The sequence below is a fragment of the Maylandia zebra genome, linkage group LG3 (assembly GCF_041146795.1).
Source record: "Maylandia zebra isolate NMK-2024a linkage group LG3, Mzebra_GT3a, whole genome shotgun sequence".
NCBI classification, from domain to species: domain Eukaryota; kingdom Metazoa; phylum Chordata; class Actinopteri; order Cichliformes; family Cichlidae; genus Maylandia; species Maylandia zebra.
Genome location: NC_135169.1, coordinates 20,958,995 through 20,980,074, shown reverse-complemented (window position 1 = coordinate 20,980,074; position 21,080 = coordinate 20,958,995). Strand labels below are relative to the sequence as shown.

Genomic DNA, 21,080 nt, shown 5'->3' with positions numbered 1-21,080 from the left:
TTAAACTGCTGTCCATCCTTTCCAGCTTCATCTCTCTGCCATACCAATTGGTACAAGTCCCTTTCTCCATGCTTAGTGTCAAGGCTCACCTTGAACTCACTATAAGGCTTTTCCTTTGCCATTGGTCTAGCACCCCTAGCATTCTTATTTACACGACAACATTACTTTTTCTTTTCCTTTGAATGCTTCCCTGAAGTGATGACACAAAGCCTTGAAAAGTGAGAATAATGAGTAAAGTCATAGACATAATGAGACAAAACCAATGGATTGGATGCAGAATTTGCTGGTGGGCATCTCGGGGATGTGCAAAGGGTCACTGGAGAATGCGGGTATCGATCCCGCTACCTCTCGCATGCTAAGCGAGCGCTCTCCCATTTGAGCTAATTCCCCTTTGTCGGTTGGGGATTGTAGCTTCATCTTGTCATATGGACCTTTAACTCCGGCAGATCTAAAAAGGACGCCTCGCCTTCATGGGTTTCTGGGCATGCCAACTACAACAAGACCCCGTGGTAGAATCACTGCGCATACGAGACATTAAGGACCAACTCTAGTCTGGGCACTACACATTATGCTGGGAGACTGTCACCGTTTGTGGAAGCACCTTTCAGCTGCTTCTGGAGAAAAAGAGATGTCAGACTGGACTGGGGGCATTGCTGCGTGACTCTTGGCTGCCATGGGCCAGTATTGTGAAGGTAAGAGGGGAGACAATCACCTCAGATGGACAAACACTGATGAGGTTTAAAGCCAGCGTTAACCTGACAGTACCTGAAAGGTACTCAGAGGAGACGTGCAAATAAACATTTGCCAAAGGAAGCCACATGCGTTCGTTTGGAGTACTGACTATTCTGGAAACAAAGTATCTTTTGGCCATTGTATTAGCAGACCATTCTCTTTAACGTGACCTGTGCAACAAGACCACATGGTGAACTATAGGGAGTACTGAGCCAAAGAAGAGCTGAGGTATTGCATCATGCCTACTTTGGCAGCCAATCTCACAACATGCATTAAGATAAGTAGAAAGAGGACTCGACGAGGATGGGATTCGAACCCACGCGTGCAGAGCACAATGGATTAGCAGTCCACCGCCTTAACCTCTCGGCCACCTCATCTCGTGGCTGCAGTTTCTTTGCCAGCAGAATTGGGAATTTATTCTGTGACCATGTAGTCTGGATGGACAAAATGCGAGCTGAGCGCTAGTGTATCGACGCAGGGAAATCTACTCCAGATCCCCCACGAGGGGCTGCGTAACACTTTGGTAGAAGCCTGGAGTGATGCTGGCTTCTTCTTTGAGCCTGTTCTTCTTGGGGGTTGCCAGAGTGGATCATCTGCCTCCATCTCACCCTGCCCCTAGCATTCTCCTCTGTCACAGCAACCCTCTTCATGTCCTCCTCAACTAGATCCATGAACTTTCTCTTCTGTATTTTTCTTTTCCTCCTGCCTAGCAGCTCCATATTTTACACCCTTTTCCCAGTATATCTTATTTTCCTCCTCTGCACATTTCCAAACCACCGCAGCCTTACCGGTCTAACTTTGTCTCCAAACCGCTCAACCCCAGCTGTCCCTCTGACATAGTCAGTTCTAATCTTTTTCCATCCTGGACACTCCCAACATAAAAAAACTTACCATCTTCAACTCTGACAACTCCATCTCGGCCTCTCGTCTTTTCCTCCGTGCCACAGTCATAAAACAATACATCAGAGCAGTTCTCACCACCGTCCTGTAAAGCTTGCCTTTCACACCTGCTGCTATCCTGGTGTCACAAATCACCCCTTTATTTGGTCTCCACCCACATCTTCCCTTCAAAGTACTCCTTCCCTTGTTAGCACATTACCATTTCCACCCTTAATGACTTTAAACTGCTGTCCATCCTTTCCAGCTTCATCTCTCTGCCATACCAATTGGTACAAGTCCCTTTCTCCATGCTTAGTGTCAAGGCTCACCTTGAACTCACTATAAGGCTTTTCCTTTGCCATTGGTCTAGCACCCCTAGCATTCTTATTTACACGACAACATTACTTTTTCTTTTCCTTCCTTTTCCTTTGAATGCTTCCCTGAAGTGATGACACAAAGCCTTGAAAAGTGAGTATAATGAGTAAAGTCATAGACATAATGAGACAAAACCAATGGATTGGATGCAGAATTTGCTGGTGGGCATCTCGGGGATGTGCAAAGGGTCACTGGAGAATGCGGGTATCGATCCCGCTACCTCTCGCATGCTAAGCGAGCGCTCTCCCATTTGAGCTAATTCCCCTTTGTCGGTTGGGGATTGTAGCTTCATCTTGTCATATGGACCTTTAACTCCGGCAGATCTAAAAAGGACGCCTCGCCTTCATGGGTTTCTGGGCATGCCAGCTACAACAAGACCCCGTGGTAGAATCACTGCGCATACGAGACATTAAGGACCAACTCTAGTCTGGGCACTACACATTATGCTGGGAGACTGTCACCGTTTGTGGAAGCACCTTTCAGCTGCTTCTGGAGAAAAAGAGATGTCAGACTGGACTGGGGGCATTGCTGCGTGACTCTTGGCTGCCATGGGCCAGTATTGTGAAGGTAAGAGGGGAGACAATCACCTCAGATGGACAAACACTGATGAGGTTTAAAGCCAGCGTTAACCTGACAGTACCTGAAAGGTACTCAGAGGAGACGTGCAAATAAACATTTGCCAAAGGAAGCCACATGCGTTCGTTTGGAGCACTGACTATTCTGGAAACAAAGTATCTTTTGGCCATTGTATTAGCAGACCATTCTCTTTAACGTGACCTGTGCAACAAGACCACATGGTGAACTATAGGGAGTACTGAGCCAAAGAAGAGCTGAGGCATTGCATCATGCCTACTTTGGAAGCCAATCTCACAACATGCATTAAGATAAGTAGAAAGAGGACTCGACGAGGATGGGATTCGAACCCACGCGTGCAGAGCACAATGGATTAGCAGTCCATCGCCTTAACCTCTCGGCCACCTCATCTCGTGGCTGCAGTTTCTTTGCCAGCAGAATTGGGAATTTATTCTGTGACCATGTAGTGTGGATGGACAAAATGCGAGCTGAGCGCTAGTGTATCGACGCAGGGAAATCTACTCCAGATCCCCCACGAGGGGCTGCGTAACACTTTGGTAGAAGCCTGGAGTGATGCTGGCTTCTTCTTTGAGCCTGTTCTTCTTGGGGGTTGCCAGAGTGGATCATCTGCCTCCATCTCACCCTGCCCCTAGCATTCTCCTCTGTCACAGCAACCCTCTTCATGTCCTCCTCAACTAGATCCATGAACTTTCTCTTCTGTATTTTTCTTTTCCTCCTGCCTAGCAGCTCCATATTTTACACCCTTTTCCCAGTATATCTTATTTTCCTCCTCTGCACATTTCCAAACCACCGCAGCCTTACCGGTCTAACTTTGTCTCCAAACCGCTCAACCCCAGCTGTCCCTCTGACATAGTCAGTTCTAATCTTTTTCCATCCTGGACACTCCCAACATAAAAAAACTTACCATCTTCAACTCTGACAACTCCATCTCGGCCTCTCGTCTTTTCCTCCGTGCCACAGTCATAAAACAATACATCAGAGCAGTTCTCACCACCGTCCTGTAAAGCTTGCCTTTCACACCTGCTGCTATCCTGGTGTCACAAATCACCCCTTTATTTGGTCTCCACCCACATCTTCCCTTCAAAGTACTCCTTCCCTTGTTAGCACATTACCATTTCCACCCTTAATGACTTTAAACTGCTGTCCATCCTTTCCAGCTTCATCTCTCTGCCATACCAATTGGTACAAGTCCCTTTCTCCATGCTTAGTGTCAAGGCTCACCTTGAACTCACTATAAGGCTTTTCCTTTGCCATTGGTCTAGCACCCCTAGCATTCTTATTTACACGACAACATTACTTTTTCTTTTCCTTCCTTTTCCTTTGAATGCTTCCCTGAAGTGATGACACAAAGCCTTGAAAAGTGAGTATAATGAGTAAAGTCATAGACATAATGAGACAAAACCAATGGATTGGATGCAGAATTTGCTGGTGGGCATCTCGGGGATGTGCAAAGGGTCACTGGAGAATGCGGGTATCGATCCCGCTACCTCTCGCATGCTAAGCGAGCGCTCTCCCATTTGAGCTAATTCCCCTTTGTTGGTTGGGGATTGTAGTTTCATCTTGTCATATGGACCTTTAACTCCGGCAGATCTAAAAAGGACGCCTCGCCTTCATGGGTTTCTGGGCATGCCAACTACAACAAGACCCCGTGGTAGAATCACTGCGCATACGAGACATTAAGGACCAACTCTAGTCTGGGCACTACACATTATGCTGGGAGACTGTCACCGTTTGTGGAAGCACCTTTCAGCTGCTTCTGGAGAAAAAGAGATGTCAGACTGGACTGGGGGCATTGCTGCGTGACTCTTCGCTGCCATCGGCCAGTATTGTGAAGGTAAGAGGGGAGAAAATCACCTCAGATGGACAAACACTGATGAGGTTTAAAGCCAGCGTTAACCTGACAGTACCTGAAAGGTACTCAGAGGAGACGTGCAAATAAACATTTGCCAAAGGAAGCCACATGCGTTCGTTTGGAGCACTGACTATTCTGGAAACAAAGTATCTTTTGGCCATTGTATTAGCAGACCATTCTCTTTAACGTGACCTGTGCAACAAGACCACATGGTGAACTATAGGGAGTACTGAGCCAAAGAAGAGCTGAGGCATTGCATCATGCCTACTTTGGCAGCCAATCTCACAACATGCATTAAGATAAGTAGAAAGAGGACTTGACGAGGATGGGATTCGAACCCACGCGTGCAGAGCACAATGGATTAGCAGTCCATCGCCTTAACCTCTCGGCCACCTCATCTCTTGGCTGCAGTTTCTTTGCCAGCAGAATTGGGAATTTATTCTGTGACCATGTAGTCTGGATGGACAAAATGCGAGCTGAGCGCTAGTGTATCGACGCAGGGAAATCTACTCCAGATCCCCCACGAGGGGCTGCGTAACACTTTGGTAGAAGCCTGGAGTGATGCTGGCTTCTTCTTTGAGCCTGTTCTTCTTGGGGGTTGCCAGAGTGGATCATCTGCCTCCATCTCACCCTGCCCCTAGCATTCTCCTCTGTCACAGCAACCCTCTTCATGTCCTCCTCAACTAGATCCATGAACTTTCTCTTCTGTATTTTTCTTTTCCTCCTGCCTAGCAGCTCCATATTTTACACCCTTTTCCCAGTATATCTTATTTTCCTCCTCTGCACATTTCCAAACCACCGCAGCCTTACCGGTCTAACTTTGTCTCCAAACCGCTCAACCCCAGCTGTCCCTCTGACATAGTCAGTTCTAATCTTTTTCCATCCTGGACACTCCCAACATAAAAAAACTTACCATCTTCAACTCTGACAACTCCATCTCGGCCTCTCGTCTTTTCCTCCGTGCCACAGTCATAAAACAATACATCAGAGCAGTTCTCACCACCGTCCTGTAAAGCTTGCCTTTCACACCTGCTGCTATCCTGGTGTCACAATCACCCCTTTATTTGGTCTCCACCCACATCTTCCCTTCAAAGTACTCCTTCCCTTGTTAGCACATTACCATTTCCACCCTTAATGACTTTAAACTGCTGTCCATCCTTTCCAGCTTCATCTCTCTGCCATACCAATTGGTACAAGTCCCTTTCTCCATGCTTAGTGTCAAGGCTCACCTTGAACTCACTATAAGGCTTTTCCTTTGCCATTGGTCTAGCACCCCTAGCATTCTTATTTACACGACAACATTACTTTTTCTTTTCCTTCCTTTTCCTTTGAATGCTTCCCTGAAGTGATGACACAAAGCCTTGAAAAGTGAGTATAATGAGTAAAGTCATAGACATAATGAGACAAAACCAATGGATTGGATGCAGAATTTGCTGGTGGGCATCTCGGGGATGTGCAAAGGGTCACTGGAGAATGCGGGTATCGATCCCGCTACCTCTCGCATGCTAAGCGAGCGCTCTCCCATTTGAGCTAATTCCCCTTTGACGGTTGGGGATTGTAGCTTCGTCTTGTCATATGGACCTTTAACTCCGGCGGATCTAAAAAGGACGCCTCACCTTCATTGGTTTCTGGGCATGCCAACTACAACAAGACCCCGTGGTAGAATCACTGCGCATACGAGACATTAAGGACCAACTCTAGTCTGGGCACTACACATTATGCTGGGAGACTGTCACCGTTTGTGGAAGCACCTTTCAGCTGCTTCTGGAGAAAAAGAGATGTCAGACTGGACTGGGGGCATTGCTGCGTGACTCTTGGCTGCCATCGGCCAGTATTGTGAAGGTAAGAGGGGAGACAATCACCTCAGATGGACAAACACTGATGAGGTTTAAAGCCAGCGTTAACCTGACAGTACCTGAAAGGTACTCAGAGGAGACGTGCAAATAAACATTTGCCAAAGGAAGCCACATGCGTTCGTTTGGAGTACTGACTATTCTGGAAACAAAGTATCTTTTGGCCATTGTATTAGCAGACCATTCTCTTTAACGTGACCTGTGCAACAAGACCACATGGTGAACTATAGGGAGTACTGAGCCAAAGAAGAACTGAGGCATTGCATCATGCCTACTTTGGCAGCCAATCTCACAACATGCATTAAGATAAGTAGAAAGAGGACTCGACGAGGATGGGATTCGAACCCACGCGTGCAGAGCACAATGGATTAGCAGTCCATCGCCTTAACCTCTCGGCCACCTCATCTCGTGGCAGCAGGTTCTTTGCCAGCAGAATTGGGAATTTATTCTGTGACTATGTAGTCTGGATGGACAAAATGCGAGCTGAGCGCTAGTGTATCGACGCAGGGAAATCTACTCCAGATCCCCCACGAGGGGCTGCGTAACACTTTGGTAGAAGCCTGGAGTGATGCTGGCTTCTTCTTTGAGCCTGTTCTTCTTGGGGGTTGCCAGAGTGGATCATCTGCCTCCATCTCACCCTGCCCCTAGCATTCTCCTCTGTCACAGCAACCCTCTTCATGTCCTCCTCAACTAGATCCATGAACTTTCTCTTCTGTATTTTTCTTTTCCTCCTGCCTAGCAGCTCCATATTTTACACCCTTTTCCCAGTATATCTTATTTTCCTCCTCTGCACATTTCCAAACCACCGCAGCCTTACCGGTCTAACTTTGTCTCCAAACCGCTCAACCCCAGCTGTCCCTCTGACATAGTCAGTTCTAATCTTTTTCCATCCTGGACACTCCCAACATAAAAAAACTTACCATCTTCAACTCTGACAACTCCATCTCGGCCTCTCGTCTTTTCCTCCGTGCCACAGTCATAAAACAATACATCAGAGCAGTTCTCACCACCGTCCTGTAAAGCTTGCCTTTCACACCTGCTGCTATCCTGGTGTCACAATCACCCCTTTATTTGGTCTCCACCCACATCTTCCCTTCAAAGTACTCCTTCCCTTGTTAGCACATTACCATTTCCACCCTTAATGACTTTAAACTGCTGTCCATCCTTTCCAGCTTCATCTCTCTGCCATACCAATTGGTACAAGTCCCTTTCTCCATGCTTAGTGTCAAGGCTCACCTTGAACTCACTATAAGGCTTTTCCTTTGCCATTGGTCTAGCACCCCTAGCATTCTTATTTACACGACAACATTACTTTTTCTTTTCCTTCCTTTTCCTTTGAATGCTTCCCTGAAGTGATGACACAAAGCCTTGAAAAGTGAGTATAATGAGTAAAGTCATAGACATAATGAGACAAAACCAATGGATTGGATGCAGAATTTGCTGGTGGGCATCTCGGGGATGTGCAAAGGGTCACTGGAGAATGCGGGTATCGATCCCGCTACCTCTCGCATGCGAAGCGAGCGCTCTCCCATTTGAGCTAATTCCCCTTTGTCGGTTGGGGATTGTAGCTTCATCTTGTCATATGGAACTTTAACTCCGGGGGATCTAAAAAGGACGCCTCGCCTTCATGGGTTTCTGGGCATGCCAACTACAACAAGACCCCGTGGTAGAATCACTGCGCATACGAGACATTAAGGACCAACTCTAGTCTGGGCACTACACATTATGCTGGGAGACTGTCACCGTTTGTGGAAGCACCTTTCAGCTGCTTCTGGAGAAAAAGAGATGTCAGACTGGACTGGGGGCATTGCTGCGTGACTCTTGGCTGCCATGGGCCAGTATTGTGAAGGTAAGAGGGGAGACAATCACCTCAGATGGACAAACACTGATGAGGTTTAAAGCCAGCGTTAACCTGACAGTACCTGAAAGGTACTCAGAGGAGACGTGCAAATAAACATTTGCCAAAGGAAGCCACATGCGTTCGTTTGGAGTACTGACTATTCTGGAAACAAAGTATCTTTTGGCCATTGTATTAGCAGACCATTCTCTTTAACGTGACCTGTGCAACAAGACCACATGGTGAACTATAGGGAGTACTGAGCCAAAGAAGAACTGAGGCATTGCATCATGCCTACTTTGGCAGCCAATCTCACAACATGCATTAAGATAAGTAGAAAGAGGACTCGACGAGGATGGGATTCGAACCCACGCGTGCAGAGCACAATGGATTAGCAGTCCATCGCCTTAACCTCTCGGCCACCTCATCTCGTGGCTGCAGTTTCTTTGCCAGCAGAATTGGGAATTTATTCTGTGACCATGTAGTCTGGATGGACAAAATGCGAGCTGAGCGCTAGTGTATCGACGCAGGGAAATCTACTCCAGATCCCCCACGAGGGGCTGCGTAACACTTTGGTAGAAGCCTGGAGTGATGCTGGCTTCTTCTTTGAGCCTGTTCTTCTTGGGGGTTGCCAGAGTGGATCATCTGCCTCCATCTCACCCTGCCCCTAGCATTCTCCTCTGTCACAGGAACCCTCTTCATGTCCTCCTCAACTAGATCCATGAACTTTCTCTTCTGTATTTTTCTTTTCCTCCTGCCTAGCAGCTCCATATTTTACACCCTTTTCCCAGTATATCTTATTTTCCTCCTCTGCACATTTCCAAACCACCGCAGCCTTACCGGTCTAACTTTGTCTCCAAATCGCTCAACCCCAGCTGTCCCTCTGACATAGTCAGTTCTAATCTTTTTCCATCCTGGACACTCCCAACATAAAAAAACTTACCATCTTCAACTCTGACAACTCCATCTCAGCCTCTCGTCTTTTCCTCCGTGCCACAGTCATAAAACAATACATCAGAGCAGTTCTCACCACCGTCCTGTAAAGCTTGCCTTTCACACCTGCTGCTATCCTGGTGTCACAAATCACCCCTTTATTTGGTCTCCACCCACATCTTCCCTTCAAAGTACTCCTTCCCTTGTTAGCACATTACCATTTCCACCCTTAATGACTTTAAACTGCTGTCCATCCTTTCCAGCTTCATCTCTCTGCCATACCAATTGGTACAAGTCCCTTTCTCCATGCTTAGTGTCAAGGCTCACCTTGAACTCACTATAAGGCTTTTCCTTTGCCATTGGTCTAGCACCCCTAGCATTCTTATTTACACGACAACATTACTTTTTCTTTTCCTTTGAAAGCTTCCCTGAAGTGATGACACAAAGCCTTGAAAAGTGAGTATAATGAGTAAAGTCATAGACATAATGAGACAAAACCAATGGACTGGCTACAGAACCTGCTGGTGGGCTGCTCGGGGATGTGCAAAGGGTCACTGGAGAATGCGGGTATCGATCCCGCTACCTCTCGCATGCGAAGCGAGCGCTCTCCCATTTGAGCTAATTCCCCTTTGTCGGTTGGGGATTGTAGCTTCATCTTGTCATATGGACCTTTAACTCCGGCGGATCTAAAAAGGACGCCTCGCCTTCATGGGTTTCTGGGCATGCCAACTACAACAAGACCCCGTGGTAGAATCACTGCGCATACGAGACATTAAGGACCAACTCTAGTCTGGGCACTACACATTATGCTGGGAGACTGTCACCGTTTGTGGAAGCACCTTTCAGCTGCTTCTGGAGAAAAAGAGATGTCAGACTGGACTGGGGGCATTGCTGCGTGACTCTTGGCTGCCATCGGCCAGTATTGTGAAGGTAAGAGGGGAGACAATCACCTCAGATGGACAAACACTGATGAGGTTTAAAGCCAGCGTTAACCTGACAGTACCTGAAAGGTACTCAGAGGAAACGTGCAAATAAACATTTGCCAAAGGAAGCCACATGCGTTCGTTTGGAGCACTGACTATTCTGGAAACAAAGTATCTTTTGGCCATTGTATTAGCAGACCATTCTCTTTAACGTGACCTGTGCAACAAGACCACATGGTGAACTATAGGGAGTACTGAGCCAAAGAAGAACTGAGGCATTGCATCATGCCTACTTTGGCAGCCAATCTCACAACATGCATTAAGATAAGTAGAAAGAGGACTCGACGAGGATGGGATTCGAACCCACGCGTGCAGAGCACAATGGATTAGCAGTACATCGCCTTAACCTCTCGGCCACCTCATCTCGTGGCTGCAGTTTCTTTGCCAGCAGAAATGGGAATTTATTCTGTGACCATGTAGTCTGGATGGACAAAATGCGAGCTGAGCGCTAGTGTATCGACGCAGGGAAATCTACTCCAGATCCCCCACGAGGGGCTGCGTAACACTTTGGTAGAAGCCTGGAGTGATGCTGGCTTCTTCTTTGAGCCTGTTCTTCTTGGGGGTTGCCAGAGTGGATCATCTGCCTCCATCTCACCCTGCCCCTAGCATTCTCCTCTGTCACAGCAACCCTCTTCATGTCCTCCTCAACTAGATCCATGAACTTTCTCTTCTGTATTTTTCTTTTCCTCCTGCCTAGCAGCTCCATATTTTACACCCTTTTCCCAGTATATCTTATTTTCCTCCTCTGCACATTTCCAAACCACCGCAGCCTTACCGGTCTAACTTTGTCTCCAAACCGCTCAACCGCAGCTGTCCCTCTGACATAGTCAGTTCTAATCTTTTTCCATCCTGGACACTCCCAACATAAAAAAACTTACCATCTTCAACTCTGACAACTCCATCTCGGCCTCTCGTCTTTTCCTCCGTGCCACAGTCATAAAACAATACATCAGAGCAGTTCTCACCACCGTCCTGTAAAGCTTGCCTTTCACACCTGCTGCTATCCTGGTGTCACAAATCACCCCTTTATTTGGTCTCCACCCACATCTTCCCTTCAAAGTACTCCTTCCCTTGTTAGCACATTACCATTTCCACCCTTAATGACTTTAAACTGCTGTCCATCCTTTCCAGCTTCATCTCTCTGCCATACCAATTGGTACAAGTCCCTTTCTCCATGCTTAGTGTCAAGGCTCACCTTGAACTCACTATAAGGCTTTTCCTTTGCCATTGGTCTAGCACCCCTAGCATTCTTATTTACACGACAACATTACTTTTTCTTTTCCTTTGAATGCTTCCCTGAAGTGATGACACAAAGCCTTGAAAAGTGAGTATAATGAGTAAAGTCATAGACATAATGAGACAAAACCAATGGACTGGCTACAGAACCTGCTGGTGGGCTGCTCGGGGATGTGCAAAGGGTCACTGGAGAATGCGGGTATCGATCCCGCTACCTCTCGCATGCTAAGCGAGCGCTCTCCCATTTGAGCTAATTCCCCTTTGTCGGTTGGGGATTGTAGCTTCATCTTGTCATATGGACCTTTAACTCCGGCGGATCTAAAAAGGACGCCTCGCCTTCATGGGTTTCTGGGCATGCCAACTACAACAAGACCCCGTGGTAGAATCACTGCGCATACGAGACATTAAGGACCAACTCTAGTCTGGGCACTACACATTATGCTGGGAGACTGTCACCGTTTGTGGAAGCACCTTTCAGCTGCTTCTGGAGAAAAAGAGATGTCAGACTGGACTGGGGGCATTGCTGCGTGACTCTTGGCTGCCATCGGCCAGTATTGTGAAGGTAAGAGGGGAGACAATCACCTCAGATGGACAAACACTGATGAGGTTTAAAGCCAGCGTTAACCTGACAGTACCTGAAAGGTACTCAGAGGAGACGTGCAAATAAACATTTGCCAAAGGAAGCCACATGCGTTCGTTTGGAGCACTGACTATTCTGGAAACAAAGTATCTTTTGGCCATTGTATTAGCAGACCATTCTCTTTAACGTGACCTGTGCAACAAGACCACATGGTGAACTATAGGGAGTACTGAGCCAAAGAAGAACTGAGGCATTGCATCATGCCTACTTTGGCAGCCAATCTCACAACATGCATTAAGATAAGTAGAAAGAGGACTCGACGAGGATGGGATTCGAACCCACGCGTGCAGAGCACAATGGATTAGCAGTCCATCGCCTTAACCTCTCGGCCACCTCATCTCGTGGCTGCAGTTTCTTTGCCAGCAGAATTGGGAATTTATTCTGTGACCATGTAGTCTGGATGGACAAAATGCGAGCTGAGCGCAAGTGTATCGACGCAGGGAAATCTACTCCAGATCCCCCACGAGGGGCTGCGTAACACTTTGGTAGAAGCCTGGAGTGATGCTGGCTTCTTCTTTGAGCCTGTTCTTCTTGGGGGTTGCCAGAGTGGATCATCTGCCTCCATCTCACCCTGCCCCTAGCATTCTCCTCTGTCACAGCAACCCTCTTCATGTCCTCCTCAACTAGATCCATGAACTTTCTCTTCTGTATTTTTCTTTTCCTCCTGCCTAGCAGCTCCATATTTTACACCCTTTTCCCAGTATATCTTATTTTCCTCCTCTGCACATTTCCAAACCACCGCAGCCTTACCGGTCTAACTTTGTCTCCAAACCGCTCAACCCCAGCTGTCCCTCTGACATAGTCAGTTCTAATCTTTTTCCATCCTGGACACTCCCAACATAAAAAAACTTACCATCTTCAACTCTGACAACTCCATCTCGGCCTCTCGTCTTTTCCTCCGTGCCACAGTCATAAAACAATACATCAGAGCAGTTCTCACCACCGTCCTGTAAAGCTTGCCTTTCACACCTGCTGCTATCCTGGTGTCACAAATCACCCCTTTATTTGGTCTCCACCCACATCTTCCCTTCAAAGTACTCCTTCCCTTGTTAGCACATTACCATTTCCACCCTTAATGACTTTAAACTGCTGTCCATCCTTTCCAGCTTCATCTCTCTGCCATACCAATTGGTACAAGTCCCTTTCTCCATGCTTAGTGTCAAGGCTCACCTTGAACTCACTATAAGGCTTTTCCTTTGCCATTGGTCTAGCACCCCTAGCATTCTTATTTACACGACAACATTACTTTTTCTTTTCCTTCCTTTTCCTTTTCCTTCCTTTTCCTTTGAATGCTTCCCTGAAGTGATGACACAAAGCCTTGAAAAGTGAGTATAATGAGTAAAGTCATAGACATAATGAGACAAAACCAATGGATTGGATGCAGAATTTGCTGGTGGGCTGCTCGGGGATGTGCAAAGGGTCACTGGAGAATGCGGGTATCGATCCCGCTACCTCTCGCATGCAAAGCGAGCACTCTCCCATTTGAGCTAATTCCCCTTTGTCGGTTGGGGATTGTAGCTTCATCTTGTCATATGGACCTTTAACTCCGGCGGATCTAAAAAGGACGCCTCGCCTTCATGGGTTTCTGGGCATGCCAACTACAACAAGACCCCGTGGTAGAATCACTGCGCATACGAGACATTAAGGACCAACTCTAGTCTGGGCACTACACATTATGCTGGGAGACTGTCACCGTTTGTGGAAGCACCTTTCAGCTGCTTCTGGAGAAAAAGAGATGTCAGACTGGACTGGGGGCATTGCTGCGTGACTCTTGGCTGCCATCGGCCAGTATTGTGAAGGTAAGAGGGGAGACAATCACCTCAGATGGACAAACACTGATGAGGTTTAAAGCCAGCGTTAACCTGACAGTACCTGAAAGGTACTCAGAGGAGACGTGCAAATAAACATTTGCCAAAGGAAGCCACATGCGTTCGTTTGGAGCACTGACTATTCTGGAAACAAAGTATCTTTTGGCCATTGTATTAGCAGACCATTCTCTTTAACGTGACCTGTGCAACAAGACCACATGGTGAACTATAGGGAGTACTGAGCCAAAGAAGAACTGAGGCATTGCATCATGCCTACTTTGGCAGCCAATCTCACAACATGCATTAAGATAAGTAGAAAGAGGACTCGACGAGGATGGGATTCGAACCCACGCGTGCAGAGCACAATGGATTAGCAGTCCATCGCCTTAACCTCTCGGCCACCTCATCTCGTGGCTGCAGTTTCTTTGCCAGCAGAATTGGGAATTTATTCTGTGACCATGTAGTCTGGATGGACAAAATGCGAGCTGAGCGCAAGTGTATCGACGCAGGGAAATCTACTCCAGATCCCCCACGAGGGGCTGCGTAACACTTTGGTAGAAGCCTGGAGTGATGCTGGCTTCTTCTTTGAGCCTGTTCTTCTTGGGGGTTGCCAGAGTGGATCATCTGCCTCCATCTCACCCTGCCCCTAGCATTCTCCTCTGTCACAGCAACCCTCTTCATGTCCTCCTCAACTAGATCCATGAACTTTCTCTTCTGTATTTTTCTTTTCCTCCTGCCTAGCAGCTCCATATTTTACACCCTTTTCCCAGTATATCTTATTTTCCTCCTCTGCACATTTCCAAACCACCGCAGCCTTACCGGTCTAACTTTGTCTCCAAACCGCTCAACCCCAGCTGTCCCTCTGACATAGTCAGTTCTAATCTTTTTCCATCCTGGACACTCCCAACATAAAAAAACTTACCATCTTCAACTCTGACAACTCCATCTCGGCCTCTCGTCTTTTCCTCCGTGCCACAGTCATAAAACAATACATCAGAGCAGTTCTCACCACCGTCCTGTAAAGCTTGCCTTTCACACCTGCTGCTATCCTGGTGTCACAAATCACCCCTTTATTTGGTCTCCACCCACATCTTCCCTTCAAAGTACTCCTTCCCTTGTTAGCACATTACCATTTCCACCCTTAATGACTTTAAACTGCTGTCCATCCTTTCCAGCTTCATCTCTCTGCCATACCAATTGGTACAAGTCCCTTTCTCCATGCTTAGTGTCAAGGCTCACCTTGAACTCACTATAAGGCTTTTCCTTTGCCATTGGTCTAGCACCCCTAGCATTCTTATTTACACGACAACATTACTTTTTCTTTTCCTTCCTTTTCCTTTTCCTTCCTTTTCCTTTGAATGCTTCCCTGAAGTGATGACACAAAGCCTTGAAAAGTGAGTATAATGAGTAAAGTCATAGACATAATGAGACAAAACCAATGGATTGGATGCAGAATTTGCTGGTGGGCTGCTCGGGGATGTGCAAAGGGTCACTGGAGAATGCGGGTATCGATCCCGCTACCTCTCGCATGCAAAGCGAGCACTCTCCCATTTGAGCTAATTCCCCTTTGTCGGTTGGGGATTGTAGCTTCATCTTGTCATATGGACCTTTAACTCCGGCGGATCTAAAAAGGACGCCTCGCCTTCATGGGTTTCTGGGCATGCCAACTACAACAAGACCCCGTGGTAGAATCACTGCGCATACGAGACATTAAGGACCAACTCTAGTCTGGGCACTACACATTATGCTGGGAGACTGTCACCGTTTGTGGAAGCACCTTTCAGCTGCTTCTGGAGAAAAAGAGATGTCAGACTGGACTGGGGGCATTGCTGCGTGACTCTTGGCTGCCATCGGCCAGTATTGTGAAGGTAAGAGGGGAGACAATCACCTCAGATGGACAAACACTGATGAGGTTTAAAGCCAGCGTTAACCTGACAGTACCTGAAAGGTACTCAGAGGAGACGTGCAAATAAACATTTGCCAAAGGAAGCCACATGCGTTCGTTTGGAGCACTGACTATTCTGGAAACAAAGTATCTTTTGGCCATTGTATTAGCAGACCATTCTCTTTAACGTGACCTGTGCAACAAGACCACATGGTGAACTATAGGGAGTACTGAGCCAAAGAAGAGCTGAGGCATTGCATCATGCCTACTTTGGCAGCCAATCTCACAACATGCATTAAGATAAGTAGAAAGAGGACTCGACGAGGATGGGATTCGAACCCACGCGTGCAGAGCACAATGGATTAGCAGTCCATCGCCTTAACCTCTCGGCCACCTCATCTCGTGGCTGCAGTTTCTTTGCCAGCAGAATTGGGAATTTATTCTGTGACCATGTAGTCTGGATGGACAAAATGCGAGCTGAGCGCTAGTGTATCGACGCAGGGAAATCTACTCCAGATCCCCCACGAGGGGCTGCGTAACACTTTGGTAGAAGCCTGGAGTGATGCTGGCTTCTTCTTTGAGCCTGTTCTTCTTGGGGGTTGCCAGAGTGGATCATCTGCCTCCATCTCACCCTGCCCCTAGCATTCTCCTCTGTCACAGCAACCCTCTTCATGTCCTCCTCAACTAGATCCATGAACTTTCTCTTCTGTATTTTTCTTTTCCTCCTGCCTAGCAGCTCCATATTTTACACCCTTTTCCCAGTATATCTTATTTTCCTCCTCTGCACATTTCCAAACCACCGCAGCCTTACCGGTCTAACTTTGTCTCCAAACCGCTCAACCCCAGCTGTCCCTCTGACATAGTCAGTTCTAATCTTTTTCCATCCTGGACACTCCCAACATAAAAAAACTTACCATCTTCAACTCTGACAACTCCATCTCGGCCTCTCGTCTTTTCCTCCGTGCCACAGTCATAAAACAATACATCAGAGCAGTTCTCACCACCGTCCTGTAAAGCTTGCCTTTCACACCTGCTGCTATCCTGGTGTCACAAATCACCCCTTTATTTGGTCTCCACCCACATCTTCCCTTCAAAGTACTCCTTCCCTTGTTAGCACATTACCATTTCCACCCTTAATGACTTTAAACTGCTGTCCATCCTTTCCAGCTTCATCTCTCTGCCATACCAATTGGTACAAGTCCCTTTCTCCATGCTTAGTGTCAAGGCTCACCTTGAACTCACTATAAGGCTTTTCCTTTGCCATTGGTCTAGCACCCCTAGCATTCTTATTTACACGACAACATTACTTTTTCTTTTCCTTTGAATGCTTCCCTGAAGTGATGACACAAAGCCTTGAAAAGTGAGTATAATGAGTAAAGTCATAGACATAATGAGACAAAACCAATGGATTGGATGCAGAATTTGCTGGTGGGCATCTCGGGGATGTGCAAAGGGTCACTGGAGAATGCGGGTATCGATCCCGCTACCTCTCGTATGCTAAGCGAGCGCTCTCCCATTTGAGCTAATTCCCCTTTGACGGTTGGGGATTGTAGCTTCATCTTGTCATATGGAACTTTAACCCCGGGGGATCTAAAAAGGACGCCTCGCCTTCATGGGTTTCTGGGCATGCCAACTACAACAAGACCCCGTGGTAGAATCACTGCGCATACGAGACATTAAGGACCAACTCTAGTCTGGGCACTACACATTATGCTGGGAGACTGTCAACGTTTGTGGAAGCACCTTTCAGCTGCTTCTGGAGAAAAAGAGATGTCAGACTGGACTGGGGGCATTGCTGCGTGACTCTTGGCTGCCATCGGCCAGTATTGTGAAGGTAAGAGGGGAGACAATCACCTCAGATGGACAAACACTGATGAGGTTTAAAGCCAGCGTTAGCCTGACAGTACCTGAAAGGTACTCAGAGGAGACGTGCAAATAAACATTTGCCAAAGGAAGCCACATGCGTTCGTTTGGAGCACTGACTATTCTGGAAACAAAGTATCTTTTGGCCATTGTATTAGCAGACCATTCTCTTTAACGTGACCTGTGCAACAAGACCACATGGTGAACTATAGGGAGTACTGAGCCAAAGAAGAGCTGAGGCATTGCATCATGCCTACTTTGGCAGCCAATCTCACAACATGCATTAAGATAAGTAGAAAGAGGACTCGACGAGGATGGGATTCGAACCCACGCGTGCAGAGCACAATGGATTAGCAGTCCATCGCCTTAACCTCTCGGCCACCTCTTCTCATTGCTGCAGTTTCTTTGCCAGCAGAATTGGGAATTTATTCTGTGACCATGTAGTCTGGATGGACAAAATGCGAGCTGAGCGCTAGTGTATCGACGCAGGGAAATCTACTCCAGATCCCCCACGAGGGGCTGCGTAACACTTTGGTAGAAGCCTGGAGTGATGCTGGCTTCTTCTTTGAGCCTGTTCTTCTTGGGGGTTGCCAGAGTGGATCATCTGCCTCCATCTCACCCTGCCCCTAGCATTCTCCTCTGTCACAGCAACCCTCTTCATGTCCTCCTCAACTAGATCCATGAACTTTCTCTTCTGTATTTTTCTTTTCCTCCTGCCTAGCAGCTCCATATTTTACACCCTTTTCCCAGTATATCTTATTTTCCTCCTCTGCACATTTCCAAACCACCGCAGCCTTACCGGTCTAACTTTGTCTCCAAATCGCTCAACCCCAGCTGTCCCTCTGACATAGTCAGTTCTAATCTTTTTCCATCCTGGACACTCCCAACATAAAAAAACTTACCATCTTCAACTCTGACAACTCCATCTCGGCCTCTCGTCTTTTCCTCCGTGCCACAGTCATAAAACAATACATCAGAGCAGTTCTCACCACCGTCCTGTAAAGCTTGCCTTTCACACCTGCTGCTATCCTGGTGTCACAAATCACCCCTTTATTTGGTCTCCACCCACATCTTCCCTTCAAAGTACTCCTTCCCTTGTTAGCACATTACCATTTCCACCCTTAATGACTTTAAACTGCTGTCCATCCTTTCCAGCTTCATCTCTCTGCCATACCAATTGGTACAAGTCCCTTTCTCCATGCTTAGTGTCAAGGCTCACCTTGAACTCACTATAAGGCTTTTCCTTTGCCATTGGTCTAGCACCCCTAGCATTCTTATTTACACGACAACATTACTTTTTCTTTTCCTTTGAATGCTTCCCTGAAGTGATGACACAAAGCCTTGAAAAGTGAGTATAATGAGTAAAGTCATAGACATAATGAGACAAAACCAATGGACTGGCTACAGAACCTGCTGGTGGGCTGCTCGGGGATGTGCAAAGGGTCACTGGAGAATGCGGGTATCGATCCCGCTACCTCTCGCATGCGAAGCGAGCGCTCTCCCATTTGAGCTAATTCCCCTTTGTCGGTTGGGGATTGTAGCTTCATTTTGTCATATGGACCTTTAACTCCGGGGGATCTAAAAAGGACGCCTCGCCTTCATGGGTTTCTGGGCATGCCAACTACAACAATACCCCGTGGTAGAATCACTGCGCATACGAGACATTAAGGACCAACTCTAGTCTGGGCACTACACATTATGCTGGGAGACTGTCACCGTTTGTGGAAGCACCTTTCAGCTGCTTCTGGAGAAAAAGAGATGTCAGACTGGACTGGGGGCATTGCTGCGTGACTCTTGGCTGCCATCGGCCAGTATTGTGAAGGTAAGAGGGGAGACAATCACCTCAGATGGACAAACACTGATGAGGTTTAAAGCCAGCGTTAACCTGACAGTACCTGAAAGGTACTCAGAGGAGACGTGCAAATAAACATTTGCCAAAGGAAGCCACATGCGTTCGTTTGGAGCACTGACTATTCTGGAAACAAAGTATCTTTTGGCCATTGTATTAGCAGACCATTCTCTTTAACGTGACCTGTGCAACAAGACCACATGGTGAACTATAGGGAGTACTGAGCCAAAGAAGAGCTGAGGCATTGCATCATGCCTACTTTGGCAGCCAATCTCACAACATGCATTAAGATAAGTAGAAAGAGGACTCGACGAGGATGGGATTCGAACCCACGCGTGCAGAGCACAATGGATTAGCAGTCCATCGCCTTAACCTCTCGGCCACCTCATCTCGTGGCTGCAGTTTCTTTGCCAGCAGAATTGGGAATTTATTCTGTGACCATGTAGTCTGGATGGACAAAATGCGAGCTGAGCGCTAGTGTATCGACGCAGGGAAATCTACTCCAGATCCCCCACGAGGGGCTGCGTAACACTTTGGTAGAAGCCTGGAGTGATGCTGGCTTCTTCTTTGAGCCTGTTCTTCTTGGGGGTTGCCAGAGTGGATCATCTGCCTCCATCTCACCCTGCCCCTAGCATTCTCCTCTGTCACAGCAACCCTCTTCATGTCCTCCTCAACTAGATCCATGAACTTTCTCTTCTGTATTTTTCTTTTCCTCCTGCCTAGCAGCTCCATATTTTACACCCTTTTCCCAGTATATCTTATTTTCCTCCTCTGCACATTTCCAAACCACCGCAGCCTTACCGGTCTAACTTTGTCTCCAAACCGCTCAACCCCAGCTGTCCCTCTGACATAGTCAGTTCTAATCTTTTTCCATCCTGGACACTCCCAACATAAAAAAACTTACCATCTTCAACTCTGACAACTCCATCTCGGCCTCTCGTCTTTTCCTCCGTGCCACAGTCATAAAACAATACATCAGAGCAGTTCTCACCACCGTCCTGTAAAGCTTGCCTTTCACACCTGCTGCTATCCTGGTGTCACAAATCACCCCTTTATTTGGTCTCCACCCACATCTTCCCTTCAAAGTACTCCTTCCCTTGTTAGCACATTACCATTTCCACCCTTAATGACTTTAAACTGCTGTCCATCCTTTCCAGCTTCATCTCTCTGCCATACCAATTGGTACAAGTCCCTTTCTCCATGCTTAGTGTCAAGGCTCACCTTGAACTCACTATAAGGCTTTTCCTTTGCCATTGGTCTAGCACCCCTAGCATTCTTATTTACACGACAACATTACTTTTTCTTTTCCTTCCTTTTCCTTTGAATGCTTCCCTGAAGTGATGACACAAAGCCTTGAAAAGTGAGTATAATGAGTAAAGTCATAGACATAATGAGACAAAACCAATGGATTGGATGCAGAATTTGCTGGTGGGCATCTCGGGGATGTGCAAAGGGTCACTGGAGAATGCGGGTATCGATCCCGCTACCTCTCGCATGCAAAGCGAGCGCTCTCCCATTTGAGCTAATTCCCCTTTGTCGGTTGGGGATTGTAGCTTCATCTTGTCATATGGACCTTTAACTCCGGCGGATCTAAAAAGGACGCCTCGCCTTCATGGGTTTCTGGGCATGCCAACTACAACAAGACCCCGTGGTAGAATCACTGCGCATACGAGACATTAAGGACCAACTCTAGTCTGGGCACTACACATTATGCTGGGAGACTGTCACCGTTTGTGGAAGCACCTTTCAGCTGCTTCTGGA

At 47.3% G+C, this 21,080-nt stretch overlaps 19 non-coding genes across 19 annotated transcripts; all 19 read right to left on the bottom strand.

Annotated features, from left to right (window-relative positions):
* Positions 1–317: 317 nt before the first annotated feature.
* On the bottom strand, positions 318–390 carry trnaa-agc (transfer RNA alanine (anticodon AGC)). Its single transcript has one exon. It is a non-coding gene; the product is annotated as a tRNA-Ala (tRNA).
* Positions 391–1,027: 637 nt separating this feature from the next.
* Positions 1,028–1,109, bottom strand: trnas-gcu (transfer RNA serine (anticodon GCU)). Its single transcript has one exon. It is a non-coding gene; the product is annotated as a tRNA-Ser (tRNA).
* Positions 1,110–2,178: 1,069 nt separating this feature from the next.
* On the bottom strand, positions 2,179–2,251 carry trnaa-agc (transfer RNA alanine (anticodon AGC)). Its single transcript has one exon. It is a non-coding gene; the product is annotated as a tRNA-Ala (tRNA).
* A 637-nt stretch (positions 2,252–2,888) lies between these two features.
* trnas-gcu (transfer RNA serine (anticodon GCU)) lies at positions 2,889–2,970 on the bottom strand. The gene has a single exon. It is a non-coding gene; the product is annotated as a tRNA-Ser (tRNA).
* A 1,069-nt stretch (positions 2,971–4,039) lies between these two features.
* Positions 4,040–4,112, bottom strand: trnaa-agc (transfer RNA alanine (anticodon AGC)). Its single transcript has one exon. It is a non-coding gene; the product is annotated as a tRNA-Ala (tRNA).
* Positions 4,113–4,749: 637 nt separating this feature from the next.
* trnas-gcu (transfer RNA serine (anticodon GCU)) lies at positions 4,750–4,831 on the bottom strand. Its single transcript has one exon. It is a non-coding gene; the product is annotated as a tRNA-Ser (tRNA).
* Positions 4,832–5,899: 1,068 nt separating this feature from the next.
* On the bottom strand, positions 5,900–5,972 carry trnaa-agc (transfer RNA alanine (anticodon AGC)). Its single transcript has one exon. It is a non-coding gene; the product is annotated as a tRNA-Ala (tRNA).
* A 637-nt stretch (positions 5,973–6,609) lies between these two features.
* On the bottom strand, positions 6,610–6,691 carry trnas-gcu (transfer RNA serine (anticodon GCU)). Its single transcript has one exon. It is a non-coding gene; the product is annotated as a tRNA-Ser (tRNA).
* A 1,068-nt stretch (positions 6,692–7,759) lies between these two features.
* trnaa-cgc (transfer RNA alanine (anticodon CGC)) lies at positions 7,760–7,832 on the bottom strand. The gene has a single exon. It is a non-coding gene; the product is annotated as a tRNA-Ala (tRNA).
* Positions 7,833–8,469: 637 nt separating this feature from the next.
* trnas-gcu (transfer RNA serine (anticodon GCU)) lies at positions 8,470–8,551 on the bottom strand. The gene has a single exon. It is a non-coding gene; the product is annotated as a tRNA-Ser (tRNA).
* Positions 8,552–9,610: 1,059 nt separating this feature from the next.
* Positions 9,611–9,683, bottom strand: trnaa-cgc (transfer RNA alanine (anticodon CGC)). Its single transcript has one exon. It is a non-coding gene; the product is annotated as a tRNA-Ala (tRNA).
* Positions 9,684–11,461: 1,778 nt separating this feature from the next.
* On the bottom strand, positions 11,462–11,534 carry trnaa-agc (transfer RNA alanine (anticodon AGC)). Its single transcript has one exon. It is a non-coding gene; the product is annotated as a tRNA-Ala (tRNA).
* Positions 11,535–12,171: 637 nt separating this feature from the next.
* trnas-gcu (transfer RNA serine (anticodon GCU)) lies at positions 12,172–12,253 on the bottom strand. Its single transcript has one exon. It is a non-coding gene; the product is annotated as a tRNA-Ser (tRNA).
* A 1,795-nt stretch (positions 12,254–14,048) lies between these two features.
* trnas-gcu (transfer RNA serine (anticodon GCU)) lies at positions 14,049–14,130 on the bottom strand. The gene has a single exon. It is a non-coding gene; the product is annotated as a tRNA-Ser (tRNA).
* A 1,795-nt stretch (positions 14,131–15,925) lies between these two features.
* trnas-gcu (transfer RNA serine (anticodon GCU)) lies at positions 15,926–16,007 on the bottom strand. The gene has a single exon. It is a non-coding gene; the product is annotated as a tRNA-Ser (tRNA).
* A 1,769-nt stretch (positions 16,008–17,776) lies between these two features.
* trnas-gcu (transfer RNA serine (anticodon GCU)) lies at positions 17,777–17,858 on the bottom strand. The gene has a single exon. It is a non-coding gene; the product is annotated as a tRNA-Ser (tRNA).
* A 1,059-nt stretch (positions 17,859–18,917) lies between these two features.
* trnaa-cgc (transfer RNA alanine (anticodon CGC)) lies at positions 18,918–18,990 on the bottom strand. The gene has a single exon. It is a non-coding gene; the product is annotated as a tRNA-Ala (tRNA).
* A 637-nt stretch (positions 18,991–19,627) lies between these two features.
* On the bottom strand, positions 19,628–19,709 carry trnas-gcu (transfer RNA serine (anticodon GCU)). Its single transcript has one exon. It is a non-coding gene; the product is annotated as a tRNA-Ser (tRNA).
* Positions 19,710–20,778: 1,069 nt separating this feature from the next.
* trnaa-ugc (transfer RNA alanine (anticodon UGC)) lies at positions 20,779–20,851 on the bottom strand. Its single transcript has one exon. It is a non-coding gene; the product is annotated as a tRNA-Ala (tRNA).
* Positions 20,852–21,080: the final 229 nt, after the last annotated feature.